Source organism: Talpa occidentalis, unplaced genomic scaffold, assembly GCF_014898055.3.
Source record: "Talpa occidentalis isolate TD23 unplaced genomic scaffold, MPIMG_talOcc4v2.1 talOcc4.3, whole genome shotgun sequence".
Taxonomy (NCBI): Eukaryota; Metazoa; Chordata; class Mammalia; order Eulipotyphla; family Talpidae; genus Talpa; species Talpa occidentalis.
The window spans coordinates 71,064,571-71,080,996 of NW_023603184.1; the positions used below are offsets into that span (position 1 = coordinate 71,064,571).

A 16,426-nucleotide genomic window follows, 5' to 3' on the forward strand; every position below is an offset into this window, starting at 1 on the left:
CCCCGCTCTGCTCCCTGTCCCACTGGGTGGAAAATCAGCTCCCCAAGGGCTCTAGGAGAGATCTCTGGCGCCACCTAGCGACTTGACCCCAGCACAGGCTACTGAAGGAGCTAGTGGCCAGCTGGGGAGTTAGCCCACACCTGGCTCCTTCCGAACAAGTAGTCTGAGCCCACAGGGAGAGCGAGCACCCACAGCCGGGGCAGACCAGGCGCGCAGAAGAGTGTGCCTGAGACCAGACGCGCAGGGAGTGTGTCCCACATCACCATTTTAGAACAGGGACATTTCTTCAGTAAAGACTAACCTGCAGAAGGCTTCCTCAGGAGCCAGAGGTGAGCGGGGGAAGTTCGCCCACGCCAGACCCCCTCTGGCCTGCAGTCCAAGCCCAGAGGGGAGCAGGAACACCGCCGGGGCAGACAGGCGCACAGGGAGTGTGTCCCACATCGGCATTTTAGAACAGGGACCTTTCTCCATTAAAGGCTGCTTGAAACTGACAGATGACTCCTGGAAGAACCAGAGGGGAACAGAGAAGCCCACCCAAGATGCCGGCCAGTCCCAACAACACAGTGTCCCAACGCATACGGCAAATTAGAAAACAGACAGTAGGGAGGAGAAGAACCACACGCAACCTAGCAACTCTCCAGAGAAAAAGCACACCACAAAAAGAAAGCCAGCCCCCAGATTGCAAAGACAATAACTGGAAGAATTTCTGAGCCTTCCAGAAAGAGTATTTAAAATTGCCGTGATTAAAAAACTGACAGAAGTCATAAAGGAAAACAATGATAAGGGAAAAATAATCAACGATCAGAAGAATGCAATTGAGTCCCTAGAGAGGAAAACAATGGTCAGAAGAAAGAAATTGAGTCCCTAAAGAGGGAAGTAAAAGAAATGCAGGAGATCAAAGAATTAATGGAAGAACTAAAGAATTCTGGGAAAAGCAATAAAGCAGAATAGATGAAATGGAAGAACGAATAAGTAATCTTGAAGACACAGAAATAAAAGAACCAAAAACAGAAAAGAAAGAGAAGTACGAAAAAGAACGAAGAAAGACTTCGGGAACTATCTGACTCCATGAGGAAAGGAAATATAAAGTTATAGAATACCAGAAGGAGAGGAGAGAGATGTAGGAACAGAGAAAATATTCAAAGAGATAATTGAAGAGAACTTCCCAAATGTGAAGAAGGAGCTGAAAATTGATATACAAGAAGCAAGAAGAACACCAAACTTCCACGACGAAAGGAAAAATACAGCAAGACACATAATAGTAAAGCTCCCAAGAATCCAGGACAAGGAAAAAATAATGAAGCTGGCAAGAGGAAGAAACAGATAACACAAAGGAAAACAATCAGGCTGACATCAGACTTCTCCGAAGAAACACTACGGGCAAGGAGAGAGTGGAGGGACATAGTCAACAGACTCCAAGAAAACAGATGCCAACCAAGAATACTCTATCCCGCAAAGCTCTCCTTCCTCTTTGAAGAAAGAATATGGACCTTCCCAGACAAACAGAAACTCCGGAATTTCATTGCAACTAAACCCCCACTCCAAAAAATACTACAAGGAGTCCTAAAGCCAGAACCTCAGAGGGACGAATAACAATGAAAGAAGGCCAAAAAAAAAAAAAAAGTTATTAAAAGAATAAATAAATAAAATCAAAGGAAAGACAAACACAATGGCAAATACAGATGTTAACATATCAATATTAACTCTAAATGTAAATGGACTAAACTCTTCAATAAAAAGACACAGAGTGGCAGCCTGGATTAAGAAACAAAACCCAACCTTTTGCTGTCTCCAGGAAACACATTTAGCTACAAAAGATAAAAATAGGCTCAAAGTTAAAGGATGGAAAACAATCCTACAAGCAAATGGACCAAAAAAGAAAGCAGGAACAGCTATACTTATATCAGATAAAACAGATTTCAAACTCAAAAAGATAAAAAGAGACCCCAATGGTCACTACATTATGATCAAGGGGACAATACTTCAAGAAGAAATAACACTCATTAACATATACTCACCAAACGAAGAAGCACCAAAATATATCAGACAACTGTTGTCCTCTCTGAAAACAGACATCAGAGAAAACACATACGTAGTGGGAGACTTCAACACACCACTATCAACAATGGATAGATCAACAAGACAAAAAATAAGTAAAGAAACCAAAGCTCTAAATAAGGACCTAGAGCAATTAGGCTTAACAGACATCTATAGAACACTAAACCCCAAAAAAACGGAGTACACATTTTCTCAAGCGCACACGGGATTCTCCAGGATCGATCACATACTGGGGCACAAGACAAACATCAACAGATACACCAAGATTGAAATCATATCAACCATCTTTTCTGACCATGAAGGCATCAAACTAGAAATAAACCATAAAAAGAAGGCAAGGAACTTTCCTACCTCATGGAGATTAAAAACCACACTACTGGAAGACCATTGGACTAATGAGGAGATCAAAGAAGAAATTAAAAAATTTTTTGAATTGAACGACAAGGAGGACACTAATATCCTAAATGTATGGGATGCAGCAAAAGCAGTAATAAGAGGAAAATATATAGCAATAGAAGCTCACATCAAGAAGCAAGAAAGAACGCAAAGAAACAACCTCATCTCGAAGCTCAAAGATCTAGAAAAAGAACAACAAAAAACCCCAAAACCAGTAGAAGAAAAGAAATAATAAAAACCAAAGCAGAAATAAATGAAATTGAAACTAAAAAAACAATCCAAAAGATCAATGAAACCAAGAGCTGGTTCTTTGAAAAAATCAATAAAATAGACAAACCCCTAGCCAGGCTCACAAAGGAAAAGGGAGAAAGCACAAATAAACAGGATCATCAATGAAAGAGGAGAAATCACAACGGACACAGCAGAAATCAAAAGAATAATCAGTAACTACTATGAACAGTTATATGGAAACAAGTTTAACAATCTAGAGGAATGGACAAATTCCTACAACTCTACAATCCCCAAAGCTAGATAAAGAAAAATAGAACACCTAAACAGACCAATTACAATTAGCGAAATTGAAATGGTAATAAAAAACCTCCCCAAAAACAAAAGCCCAGGACCTGATGGATTTACAAATGAATTCTACCAAACATTCAGAGACGAATTAGTGCCTATCCTTCACAAACTCTTCCAAAAATTGAGAGGAAGGGACAATACCAAACACGTTTTATGAAGCCAACATTACACTAATACCAAAACCGAACAAGGACAACACAAAAAAGGAAAACTACAGGCCAATCTCCCTAATGAACACTGATGCAAAAATCCTCAATAAAATTTTAGCTATCAGAATCCAACAATGTATCCATAAGATAATTCACCACGACCAAGTAGGATTCATTCCAGGGGCACAAGGATGGTTAACATCCGAAAATCAATCAACGTTATCCAACACATCAACAAAAAGAAATATAAAAACCATATGATAATATCAATAGATGCTGAGAAAGCTTTCGACAAAGTGCAACACCCATTCATGATAAAAGCCCTTGAAATTCTGGGGATACAAGGAACATACCTCAACACCTAAAGGCCATCTATGACAAGCCAACAGCCAGTATCATTCTCAATGGTGAAAAGCTGAAAGCAATTCCATTAAGATCTGGAACAAGACAAGGATGTCCACTCTCACCATTGCTTTTCAATATAATACTGGAAGTCCTAGCCAGGGCAATAAGACAAGAGAAAGACATCCAAGGAATCCAAATAGGAAAAGAAGAAGTCAAACTATCACTATTGCAGACGATATGATATTATACATAGAGAACCCCAAAAACTCCACAGAAAAGCTAATTCAACTCATCAATCAGTTCAGTAAAGTGGCAGGATACAAAATCAACACGCAAAAGTCAGTAGCCTTCCTATACACAAACAATAAATCTGAAGAAGAAGAAATCAAAAAGACCATCCCTTTTTGTTATTGAAACAAAAAAATCAAATATTTGGGGAATAAATCTAACAAAAGAGGTAAAGGACCTATACAAAGAAAACTATAAAACACTGTTAAAAGAAATAGAAGAAGACACAAAGAAATGGAGAGATATCCCCTGCTCATGGATTGGAAGAATAAACATTATTAAAATGGCCATCCTACCAAAAGCAATATACAGATCAATGCTATTCCAATCAAAATTTCAATGGCATTCTTCAAAGAAATAGAACAATTATTGATGAAATTCATATGGAATCACCAAAACCCCGAATAGCCAAAGCTCTCCTGAAAAAAAAAGAAAGGAATGGAGGCATCAGACTCCAGGCTTCAAACTATACTACAAAGCCATAATCATCAAAACTGCATGGTATTGGAACAAGAACAGACATACAGACCAATGGAATCGAATAGAAAATCCAGAAATAAACCCACAGATTTATGGTCAACTAATCTTTGAAAAGGAGCAAAGATATGCATTGGAGCAAAGAAAGTTTGTTCAATAAATGGTGCTGGGAAAACTGGGTCGCTACATGCAAAAGAATGAAGCTTGACCACCACCTCACACCATACACAAAAATCAACTCAAAATGGATTAAAGAACTAGACATAAGACCTGAAACCATAAATATATAGAAGGAAATATAGGCGAAACACTACGTGATATGCACATCAAAGACATCTTACAGACACATCACCCAAAGCAGTGATAGTGAAGGCAAAGATAAACAGCTGGGACTACATCAAATTAAAGAGCTTTTGCACAGCAAAAGAGACAATAACAAAACAAAGAGAAACCCCACCAACTGGGAGAACATTTTTGCACCCAACACTAATGATAAAGGACTGATCACAAAAATCTGCAAAGAGCTGATGAGACTCAACAACACAAAGAAAATAATCCAGTCAAAAAATGGGCAGAAGAGCTAAAAGAAACATCTCTGAAGAGGAATGCAAATGGCCAACAGCATATGAAAAAATGTTCAACATCACTTGTCATCAGGGAAAGCAAATCAAAACTACCATGAGATACCATCTAACACCAGTGAGAATGGCACATATTAAAAAAACTAGCAACAACAAATGTTGGGGAGGGTGTGGAGAAAAAGGAACTCTTCTGCACTGTTGGTGGGAGTGCAAACTGGTCCAACCACTGTGGAAAGCTGTATGGAGATTTCTGGACCTACTAAACATAGAGCTTCCATATGATCCAGCAATTTCACTCCTAGGTATTTACCCAAAGGACACAGAAACATCAATTCCAAAGAACACCTGCACCCCTATGTTTATAGCAGCACTGTTTACAATAGCTAAGCTTTGGAACACCAAATGCCCAAAAATAGATGACTGGATCAAGAAGATGTGTGTACATAATACCATGGAATATTACTCAGCATTCAAAAAAGATAAACACATGCAATTTGCAGCAACATGGATGGCGCTGGAAGGGATCATGCTCAGCGAAATAAGCCAAAAAGAAAAAGAAAAATACCGGATGGTCTCACTCATAGCAGGAATCTAGAAAACTTAAATAAGGGACCAGGAAATGAATAACTATAAGAAAGTGAAAATCAAAATCAACAAAAAACTATGAACCAGAGACACTTTTAGGGGGCGGGGGTGGAGGGGAGGGATTGGGGTCAGAATGGGGGGCTGCAATTGTATGGGGAATATAACAATAAAATTTATTAAAAAAAAAAAAAAAAAGAAAAACAAAATCACATGTAAATAAATATATAATTGCCAATTGGAAATAAATACTGTGAATTCAAATTCAAAAAAAAAAAAAAAAGATATTTTATTATCATAAAAGTAGCTACATATGTAAATAATCTTATACATGTATTACATAAATTTCTAAAAATTTTAACATTGCATTAAATGGAAGGTATTGTTTTAATTTTTCTAGATTTGACCAAATTGCCCTCCATGTAGATTTTGCTTCAATTTCTATTGGGGACATAAGGAAGTATCAGTTCTCACACTTGCCCACATAGGTTGCCTTAAATTCTATAACCTATTTCATATTTTTTCTTATATAGCCTCAGCTCATTCAACATTGCATCTCCAGCCATACTTTCTTATAAAAAAAGTTTTTGTCTCATCTACATTTTATCCAGTGGAATCTTTCCAATCTAAGCAGACAGGCTGTCTTCCATTCACAGTCACAGGCCCTCAACCCTCCTTCTCTTCCTCTATACTTGTGAAATCATCTCCACAATGATCTTAGCGCCTTCATTATCTGGGTTGGCCTGCATGGAACTGGGAAAGCCCTAACTAACCTCAGAGCAAATAGCTTGTTTCAGGGTAGGATGCCAAACCTCCACCTAGAGTCTGCAATATCTGCCAATGGAGTCAGATGATTTTCTTCACCAAATCCATTTCCTTGGTGATTTATCTATGTGCCATTGGCTAAATCATGGAATATTAGCATATGGGAATAACATAAAATCCTGAAAAATGAATGAACTACAACTTCAGGAGGCAATATGGATGGATCTCAGGAATCTATACAAAGCCTAAAAGTAAGTAAAAAAAAATACATGCAGCATAATGGCATGTTCTAAGTTCTAAAATGACAAACCAAATCATATAACATTTATGAATACAGACTTGCTTGGTGAAACTGTACAAATTGTAAGGGAATAATACATACAAAATTCAGGATTCCCCATGTAGTATCCTGTGAGCAAGACAAAGAAACGGGGGGATCCAATCAGGAAGGAGCACACAGGAGCTTCAGTGGTGTGAGCAATTTTCTGTTGCTTATGTTCTATGGCAGGTTCCTAGGTGTCCATTTTATTCATCCTAAAAATGTCTACCTATACTACTCATAGTCCTTTGTATATACCCTTTCACAATATATTTTAGTGGAAATCTATAAAAGAAGTATAAGCTAGAATGGTGGTTATATAGTAACAAAACAGTGGGCATGCTATAATCTTGCTTTGGTTTAACGCACGCACATACACACACATTTCTAGACAGATCTTAACTAATGTAATGAGAATGGCTATCTCAGCTTTGGAATTAATTTTTAAACCTTTGTTATTTTTTTTGATACATTCATGCAATACTCATAATTTTACTTTTGTTATGAGAAATTATTTTGAAATACTTTAAAAGTAATATAACATACTAAGTGCTTATTACAAAGTAGTTTAAAATAGCTAACACTAGGCCTCCCTGGTGGCTCAAGGGGTTAAGCACCGCACTATGAAGCAATCCGCAGCCTCTGCAGCACAGTTTGATCCCTGGCTGGCCAGGGAGCAATCCACATGGCGCAGCAGACCTCTCCAGTCTTGCCCGCTGCTCCCCTCAGCAGTGTACTTCGGTCAGTCTGCCTGTTCTGTTCCCCACTCTGTCTCTGGTGAATCCTCTCACCCCCCGCATCTCTGGCTTGTACCCCAGCTCTTGTATGTATAAATAAATTTTTAAAAAATAAATAAAATAGCTAACACTAACTGAATTTATTCTATGCTAGGTTCTGTCCCAAGTGCATTACTAGCATTTTCTTATTCAATCCTCGTGAAAAAACTATATAATTGGCAAGTAGTGCTCCCATTTCACAGAGGAAAAGAGGTTAAATAACTCATTCAAAGGCACATAGGTAGACAGTGGCAGACCCAAGAATCTACTCAATCTATTCTCCTATCAAGCAGGTACACCTATCTCAGCTTCCATGGAATATTTACTGGCGTAGCAAAGTCCAAATGAGCTATACTGTGCCAGAAAGTACTAAGGGTATGGGAATTTCACCTTACTTTTCAAATTAATAGGTAGCCTGTTACTTTTTCATGGGTATTGGCAAAAGATATGAGCCTCCTGGGTCAGAGATAAAGGTCTATAGCAACAAATCAGTCATACTTGTGAGCATGCCGTTAGTTTATATCTCATCCCCATGCCCCACAAGCCCCACAATAGCAACACTGGAGGACCCAGATGAGCACCTTTACATATGGTGAGGGACTCTGCAGGAAAGGAACACTGACCTTAAGAGATTCACTACTTTTACAGGAACTAAATACAAGCCTCCTCGTCACTTGTGTCAGGTTACCTCTCAAGGTTGCTCAGTACAAACACAATCCTGAGAGATATCTCCAGAAAAGAGCAGTTGGGGCCTTGAATGTTTGGCATCACCAACGTGAATGCACAGGGCCCATGGCATGTTGCTCCCCAACTTATAGTCAAGATTCTTCAAGCTGCTAGTTACAGAAACCCACTTAAGCTTTGTAAGCAAAACAAAAAAACAGAGGAATAAAGAAAAACATAATGACTCACAAATATCTGCTTCCCTTTCTTTTTCTCTATATCTTCTCCTTTCTTCTATGTTGCCTCCTCTCACTGACTGGTACTCCCCTGAATGATCATAAGAGAGCTGTATGTAGCATCAGCTTTCAAAACAGAACATGACTTTGTCCATCCTCTCTGTGGAAGTCCTAGAATTAAGTCTCAATGGCTATGTTGGGCCTGATTTGGGTAATTTGTTGATCCTAAGCCAATGACTGGGGCCAGTAGATACTGTGCTCTTATTGCCCTACCTGAGTCCCATGTCCCCTTCCAGAGCCAGTGATGGGATTAGTCCCACCCCAATCATGTAGGCTGAGAGCAGGAGGGAAAGCTCAACAGATAAGAACCAAAGTGTGTCCAATAATGGATTATCTCTGAAATATCACACATACCAGGCAGTTAGCTGGGTGGAATGACAAAGTGAGCGAGAAGTGACATATTCTGGTACTACTCACAAAGCTCCACAGACATCAATGCTATTTTTGCAGAAATGGTGCCCAACTGCTGGTTCTCCCCGTGATATCTGATATTTGAGGTAGTTATCAGAAGACTGTAGCAGCTTGACTACACCCAAATGCAGTGAACATGGGGATTTGCCAAATCAGAAAGGAAAAAAAAGAAAAAGAATGAGGAAATTGTTGTTAATCAGTTTGCAATCAATTTCAATGCTCTCCTTCTGTCTGAAGCATCTTTTCTTCTAAACTGTCCTAAAATTAAGAACCAGGAATAATATTCCAGTATGATCAAACTCAAGGTAAAAATCAATCTGCAGGAAAGTTCCATAGGTGCTTCAGGTTGCTTTTGGTAGGGTACAATATTTTGGATGAGAAGAGAATATATTGTCTTAGTGCCTTAGAGATCTTCAGCTAAAGGCAGCAGAACTAATAATGTTGCCCCACTCCCAATGTTGGACTGAGTCAAGACTTAGTCAAGAGATAGGAAAACTGTCCCATTTCTTTCTCAAAGTCACCTCCAACACTAACACCACCCCTACCCATTTTCAATAAATTAGTAGTACCCATTTTCAATAAATTAGTACCGACAGCTTGCTTGACCCCCAGAGCTCCCCCCATCACAGAAAGGATGAGGCACAGTCTCCTCTAAGAAATATGTCCCTAATAGGGGTTGTTGAGTGGAGGTCAGGACAGAGCATGTATGGGTACATAGGGCACAGAGCAGACAAGAAATAGCTGTTCAATTGAGTTCAATTTAATAGCAGAACAACACTCCTCTTGTATCTCTACCACGTGATACAATTTCTCCAATTTCTGCCAACCCACTAAGTGAAAATGCAAATATTGTCATTGCAAAAAAAGATGAACTTTTGTATTAAAGAAGAATGTGTTGGAGCAACATGGCGGCGAGGAGACGCTGCGAGTAAGATCTCCCATTAAAAAAAGTGAATAGGGAGGAAAAGCGGCAGGTCCCAGTGAGAACTGGGACACGGAAGATAAACGGGTGACGCCAGCGAACTGCCCGAAGAAGAAAGTGGCCATAAAAGAGGACTAGAAGGGAGGGAAGCGCAGAACCCTGCTCCCCTCCCCCGCCCACAGAGGCGGCACTCTCCGACCGGCAGAGAGGAGGAAACAACAAACCAAAACGGCCCACAAGAACAAACGACGCAGCAAGCGGGACTGTGAGTGGAAAGGAACTATTGCAGCCACCACACCCCGTGAACGGGAGCTGAGGCGAACCCTGCAGGATCCGCCGCGGCGGTGAGCGAACGGCTCCGGGCGCCATTAGAGAAGAACAAAGACCCCGGGAGACGCGCACACAGCCCGGGCTGCCGGTAAGCTGGCGCGGAAACGCGGCGCGCTTGGGGAGCCTGAAAAGCAAGTGCAGACCTGGATCGCGGCTGCCCAGGTCCCCGCGCCTGCGACCTAGGCTTGCGGGGAGACGACCTAGGCTTGCGGGGAGACGCGCGGAGGTCCTCACTGAGGTGAAGGTCCCTCCCTGAGTGAGCAGGAACCAGGCGCCCAGGCACCGGAGCAGTGCAAAAGGCGCCATTCCCGCGCCACTGAACTGGGCTACAGCCCGAGTCCTGGAACTGAGGGCTTTGAACTGAGACCCGGGGCACGAAAATTCGGGGCGTGGTTTCTCCACGACGGTGGGGCACAAGGCAGACACAGCACCCCAAAGCTGTTGAGGTGTACCCTACCATTCCCGCTCTGTTCTCTGTCCCACGGGGTGAGGGGAGGCGAAAAACAGCCCCCCAAGGCCAATAGGAGAGATCTCTGGCGCCACCTAGCGACCAGGAAAAAAAAGTCACTAACACCCTATAAAACAGGACATTTCTTAAGACTGCTTGAAAAGGGCAGAAGGTTTCTGGAGGACCCAGTGGCCAGCCGGGAAGTTATTCCACGCCAGGCCCCTTCCGACCAGCAGTCTGAGCCCACAGAGGGAGCAGGCACCCACGTCCGGGGCAGACCGGGGGCGCAGAAGAGTGTGCCTGAAACCGGAGGCGCAGGGACTGCATCCCGCTTCGCCATTTGAGAACAGGGACATTTCTTCAGTAAAAACTGCCTAAAACCAGCAGAAAGCTCCCCCAGAAGACAGAGATGGCTCCTGGAAGAGCCAGAGGGGAGCGGAGAAGTTCACCCAAGATGTCAGTCAGTCCGAGCAACACAGTGTCCCAACGCATACGACAAATTAGAAAACAGACAGTAGGGAGTAGAAGAACCACACGCAACCTAAAAACTCCTCAGGAAAGAAGCACACCACAAAAAGAAAACCACTCCCCAGATTGCAACGACAGCAACTTGGAAGAACTTCTGAGCCTTCCAGAAAGAGAATTTAAAATTGCCATGATTAAAAAAGTGATAGATCAGAAGAAGGAAATTGAGTCCCTAAAGAGGGAAGGAAGAGAAATGCAGGAGATCAAAGAATTAATGGAGGAACTAAAGAACTCTGGGAAAAGCAATGAAAGCAGAATAGATGAAATGGAAGAACGAATAAGTAATCTTGAAGACACAGAAATAAAAAGAACCAAAACAGAATCCAACAATGTATCCATAAGATAATTCACCACGACCAAGTTGGATTCATTCCAGGGGCACAAGGATGGTTTAACATCCGAAAATCAATCAACGTTATCCAACACATCAACAAAAAGAAATATAAAAACCATATGATAATATCAATAGATGCTGAGAAAGCTTTCGACAAAGTGCAACACCCATTCATGATAAAAGCCCTTGAAATTCTTGAATGAATGAATATAAGAAAGTGAAAATCAAAATCAACAAAAAACTGTGAACCAGAGACACTTTTTGGGGGTGGGGGGCGGGAGGGGAAGGATTGGGTCAGAATGGGGCGTTTGCAATTGTATGGGGGAATATAAAAATAAAATTTAATATTTAAAAAAAAAAAAAAAAAAAAAAAAGAAGAATGTGTTGTTGCACCTCCCTGGTGACTTAGGGGTTATGTCTCAGCTCTATCACAGCTAAGTCCAGAGTTCAGTTCCCTGCCAGGGAGCTAACCCACATATGGCACAGCAGACCTCTCTTGTCTCGTCCACTGCTCCCCTCAGCAGTGTATTTCAGCAAATTCACCAGTTCTGCTCCCCACTTTGTTTCTGGTGAATCCTTTCACCTCCCGCACTTCTGGCCTACACCTCAGTGTTTCCACACACAAATATATACATATATACATATATATATATATGTGTGTGTGTGTGTGTGTGTATATATATATATATATATATATATATATATATATATGAATTTGTTGGTTTGAGGAAGCCTGCCATTGACCTGTTTGGCATTCTGAATCATCTCTCCTTCTCTTTTGACTACCTGAAATCTAACAAATAGAATCCATGTCATCCTACCCATCTTTCTCATCATGAAAGCTTTTTCAAAGCCATTCTCATTCTAGAGCAAGAGTTCCTGGACCATGTACTACTTATGTATTGCTGCATAAATATCCCCAGCACTTAGAACTTTAAACAGAAAATGTTTATAATCATAATTTCTGAGGGTCAGGAACTCAAGGTGACTTGGGTATGTGCCTCTGACTCAGGGGGTCTCCCCAGATGACAATCAGGTTGTTAGCCAGGACCAAGTCATTAGAAGGTGCATGTAAGGAAAAGCCAAGATCCTCTACATGGGTGTAGCAATGCTCAAATACTCACTGGCTATGGGCCAGAGGTATTAAATCCTTTCCAAATGGACCTATTCATTAGCCAGATCATAACATGGCAGTTGGCTTCCCTATGAACAAGTTGGAAGAGAGAATGAGCCAGGGTAAGAAAGATGGGTTTCACAGTCTTGTATCCCAATGTTAGAAATAGCACACTAGCACTTGTGGCATATTCTGTTGCCACAATGAGTCACTAGTTTCAACCCATACCAAATAGAGCATGAGGAATACAAGGAAGCAAGGAGCACTGGGCCCTCTTAGAGGCTGCCCACTACCAACCACATCTCAGTCAAATAGGTGTGCTCTGCAACTGAAAGAATACCAAGCAAATGGTAGGCTCAGTAATACTTGTTCACCATAATGAATGCAGCCCAAAAGACTCACACCAAATACAGCAGGATCTATACAAGGAATAAACAAAGAATGGTATGGTGGGTATGAATGTTATTTCACCAGCTCAGGTATGCAAGAATTATAGAATTTTCTATAACTCAACCTAATTTTTGATTGAGTTCTTGTTCTGCCAGGATACAAAGATACAATCTCAGTCAATAGGAATCTATTTACCCTTTGTGCAGGGTAATTTTTCAATTCATAAAGGTTACTTAATGCCAAGACTATGGGGTGAGAGTGGGCATCCCCTGGTCTTTGAGTCCAGCGAAATGTGCCTTACCCATCTGCTCCTCACTCACCTGTTCATGTTCGAAGACTCATACCCATACAGACCTTATAGGACCACACTTCTCTGCTCTGTTTATGACTTTTATGAAATGTTTGATCCAGAATGGCATACAAGACTCTCAGTAATGGCATACAAGACTCTCTGTGCTCCATCTTGTGAAATGCCCTACTCAAATAGCACCAATCTACGCTCTTACAGCCTGCCTGGGGAGGAGTTTGCAACCCTCCCCCAGCCCGCCATCCAGCCCTTCCACACTCTCCATAGCTCCATAGCTCCATGGGGCCTCTGGCCCATCCTTGGAATCAGGGCCACAATGTCACCTCTCCATCCTTCTCATCTTATCTATATATCCTACCCTCATCAAAGAACCCTTTTGTAGCCTGGGGACAGAAGAATAAGGAGAAGAAACTGTCCTGTGTTAATCTTAGGTTTTTCTCCTCAGAGATACTCCCACTTACTCCATCTTCACACTTTGCATTATCCCCTCACCCCATTCTGGGCACCTCACGACTCTTCCTCATGGGTCAAGTTTCAGAAACATGAGCCCTAAAACTGGCAGGTCACCCTATCCTTCATGCCCTCTCAGCAGTGAGGACAGAGTGGAATCTGGCTTGCACAGGAAGGAGGAAAGAGAAAAGAGCAGGGAGAATTAGAAAGGATTTTTTTTTTCACAGGCAGTCAGAGGCCTAAAAATGTTAGTTGACACTCTAAAAAAGGAAAAGACACAAGGGAACAAAGGGCACACACAAAGATGAAAGCCATGTGAATTACTCAGACAGGTGGCACACAGGAAGGAGGGGGGAAGTGCTAGGCTCCTCTTTTTCCCTCAAATGTCTTAGTCTCACTTCACATGGGCCTTTGGCCATTATACCTTTGACCACCCCTGCCATTCCTGGAACCTGGAAACTCCTGAACCTTCTTTCCATGATCTGTGCACACTTACTAGAAGGTACAAAAGCCTCTACTTGTTCCAGAAGAAGAGAAGCCCACACAGATACATGCCTCCCTGGCATAGATGGCCTTCTAGAAGAGGCAGACAATCTCATGAAGTGGTAGGTATGTGGATTTCATGCAGAAATTTTGCACTAATAATAAAAACAGTACTTGAAAACTAAGTATAATATTAAACCACCTTATGGTCTTCAAGTTTTCCCTTATTTCGCACATCCAAAACTTTGCTATTACTAAATCCATAACTGACAAAGATACTGAGGCCAGCAAGACATGGATTTCAGACTTGAGCTCAGATATTCTTAGGCCAAATTCAGTGATCTTCCATTTAAAATAGGGCATTGCTGTTCTTTCTTAGTAGAAGAGAATAAAAAGCTGAATTATTCTCTGTATTGGCATAATCAATCTATGTACTTCATTTCTTTCCTCAATGGAGTTTCTCAACTGGACAATAAAAAGGCAATTTTTTACTTTGTTCCAAATATGAAGGAAGGTGGTAGCAGCAGGAAAGATGAGAGTATTCTTACGAGATTTCTGTTTGCTTATTTTCTATTTTTCTAAAAACTAGTAATTGGAGTGGTCAAAAAAACATCCTTTAAGGTATTTTTGTAACTGATTTGAACATACTGTCAATTAACACAATTGTTGGCGCATCCTGGGAGCAAGGAGGCCACAGCCAGAAGAGGCAATCAGCTTGATCAGCCCAGGACATCAGGGAAAGCAACCGTGAATGACATTTCCTTCCCCCACCAGAAAAGCAACTCATCACAAGTACTGGGCTGATTGTGGGCTAATTGGCATTATTACTTAGTTCCAGGACCCATTCCTGGCCAGGCTTCCTTCTTCTGTGGCTGAGACATTCTGTACAGAAATATTGAACTGTGTTACTTAAACACTTTCATGCTGACCAGAGATTCTCAAAGTGGGAGGTGGTGATATTTTTCACAAATAGTACACCCCATGAATACACCACATATTGGGTAAAGAGAGTATTTAATTAACATTTCTTCACATTTTTTATGATTTCTGAATTGTATGTAGATGCTATTATGAATTAAACACAAATTCATGTAAAACCACTTTTGAATCCATGATAGTTTTAGTCCTTAGGCAGTAAAAAGTTAATTTTGATAGAAAAGTACAATATCTACCCTTTGAGGAGTCAACAATAATAGCTTACATTATAAGGGGATCTTGATGCTCAAAACTGTTGGGAATCATTAATGTAAGTTACCTGGATTACTATGCTCATGACATTTTGGAAACAAAAATATTAAAACTGATTCCTGAATACCCCACAAACTGATTAATATCATCTCTGTCAAAAATTCCAACAGTTTTTGTTGCCTTTTTATTTGCAGAAATTGGCAAAGAATTAAATGGGAGTGCAAAAAATCTAAAACAGCCAAGACAATCTTATAAAGAGAGAACAAAGTTGGAGGACCATGTTTGCAGCTACAAAACTAATTGCAAAACTTCAGTAATCAAGAGACTGTGGTACTACCAATAATATAAACATATAGATCAATGGAATAGGACTGAAAATCAAGAAATAAACCCTCACATTTACAGTTGATTGATTTTTCAACAAGGGTATAAAGTCAATGTGCAAAGAATTTTCAGCAAATGGTACTAGGAGAATTGACACCAACTTGCAAAAGAATTAAAAGATATCACACTATAAAAAAAAAGATCAAAATGGGTAACAGACCTAAATGTAGAATCCAAAAGTAAGCAATGATTTCCCAGATATGGTACTTAGCGCACAAGTTGCAAAATAAAAAAATAAAGAAATGAATGGCATAAAAATTAAATACATTTTTTTACTTCTGAAAATATTATCAAGAAAGTGAAAATATAATCCACAGAATGGTTGAGCACATTTACAAATCATGCATCTAATAAGAGCCTAAAATCCATGATATATAGAGAGCTCTTACAACTCAGTAATAAAAAAGATGAGTAACTCAATTTAAAGAAAATACACAAATGGCCAATAGGCATTTGAAGAGATAATCAATATCATTCATCATTAGAAAAATGCAAATCAAAGGTACAATGAGATACCATTTTACATCCACTAGGAAATCTAGAATCAAAAAGGCAGGCGATAGCAAGGGTTATAGTAAGAGGGTTAGTAAGAACATGGAGAAGTAAGAACCTTTGCAGCAGCTTTGTAAAATAGTTTATCAGTTCCTCAAAATGTTAAAGATTGTTATCATATGACCCAGTAATTCCATGCTTAGGTGTATACTTTAGAACACTGGCAACTAATGTCCACAAAGAACCAGTACAGAAATGTGCATAGCAGCTTTTACCATAATAGCCAAAGAGTTCAGACAGCCCAACTGTGCATTATCTGGTGAATAAACACAATATGTATAGCTATGCACTGGTACATTATTTAACAATAAAAG

The 16,426-nt window shown here is 40.5% G+C and overlaps 1 protein-coding gene across 2 annotated transcripts in view; it reads right to left on the bottom strand.

The window, feature by feature from the left end:
• The window catches only part of NCKAP5 (NCK associated protein 5), a 1,249,968-nt gene extending 1,241,693 nt beyond the window's left edge, over positions 1 to 8,275 (bottom strand). For both annotated transcript variants that reach the window (XM_054699647.1, XM_054699644.1), the window contains exon 1: positions 8,228 to 8,275. The gene's annotated coding sequence lies outside the window, so the exon portion shown is untranslated. The remainder of the gene's footprint in view (positions 1 to 8,227) is intronic.
• Positions 8,276 to 16,426: the final 8,151 nt, after the last annotated feature.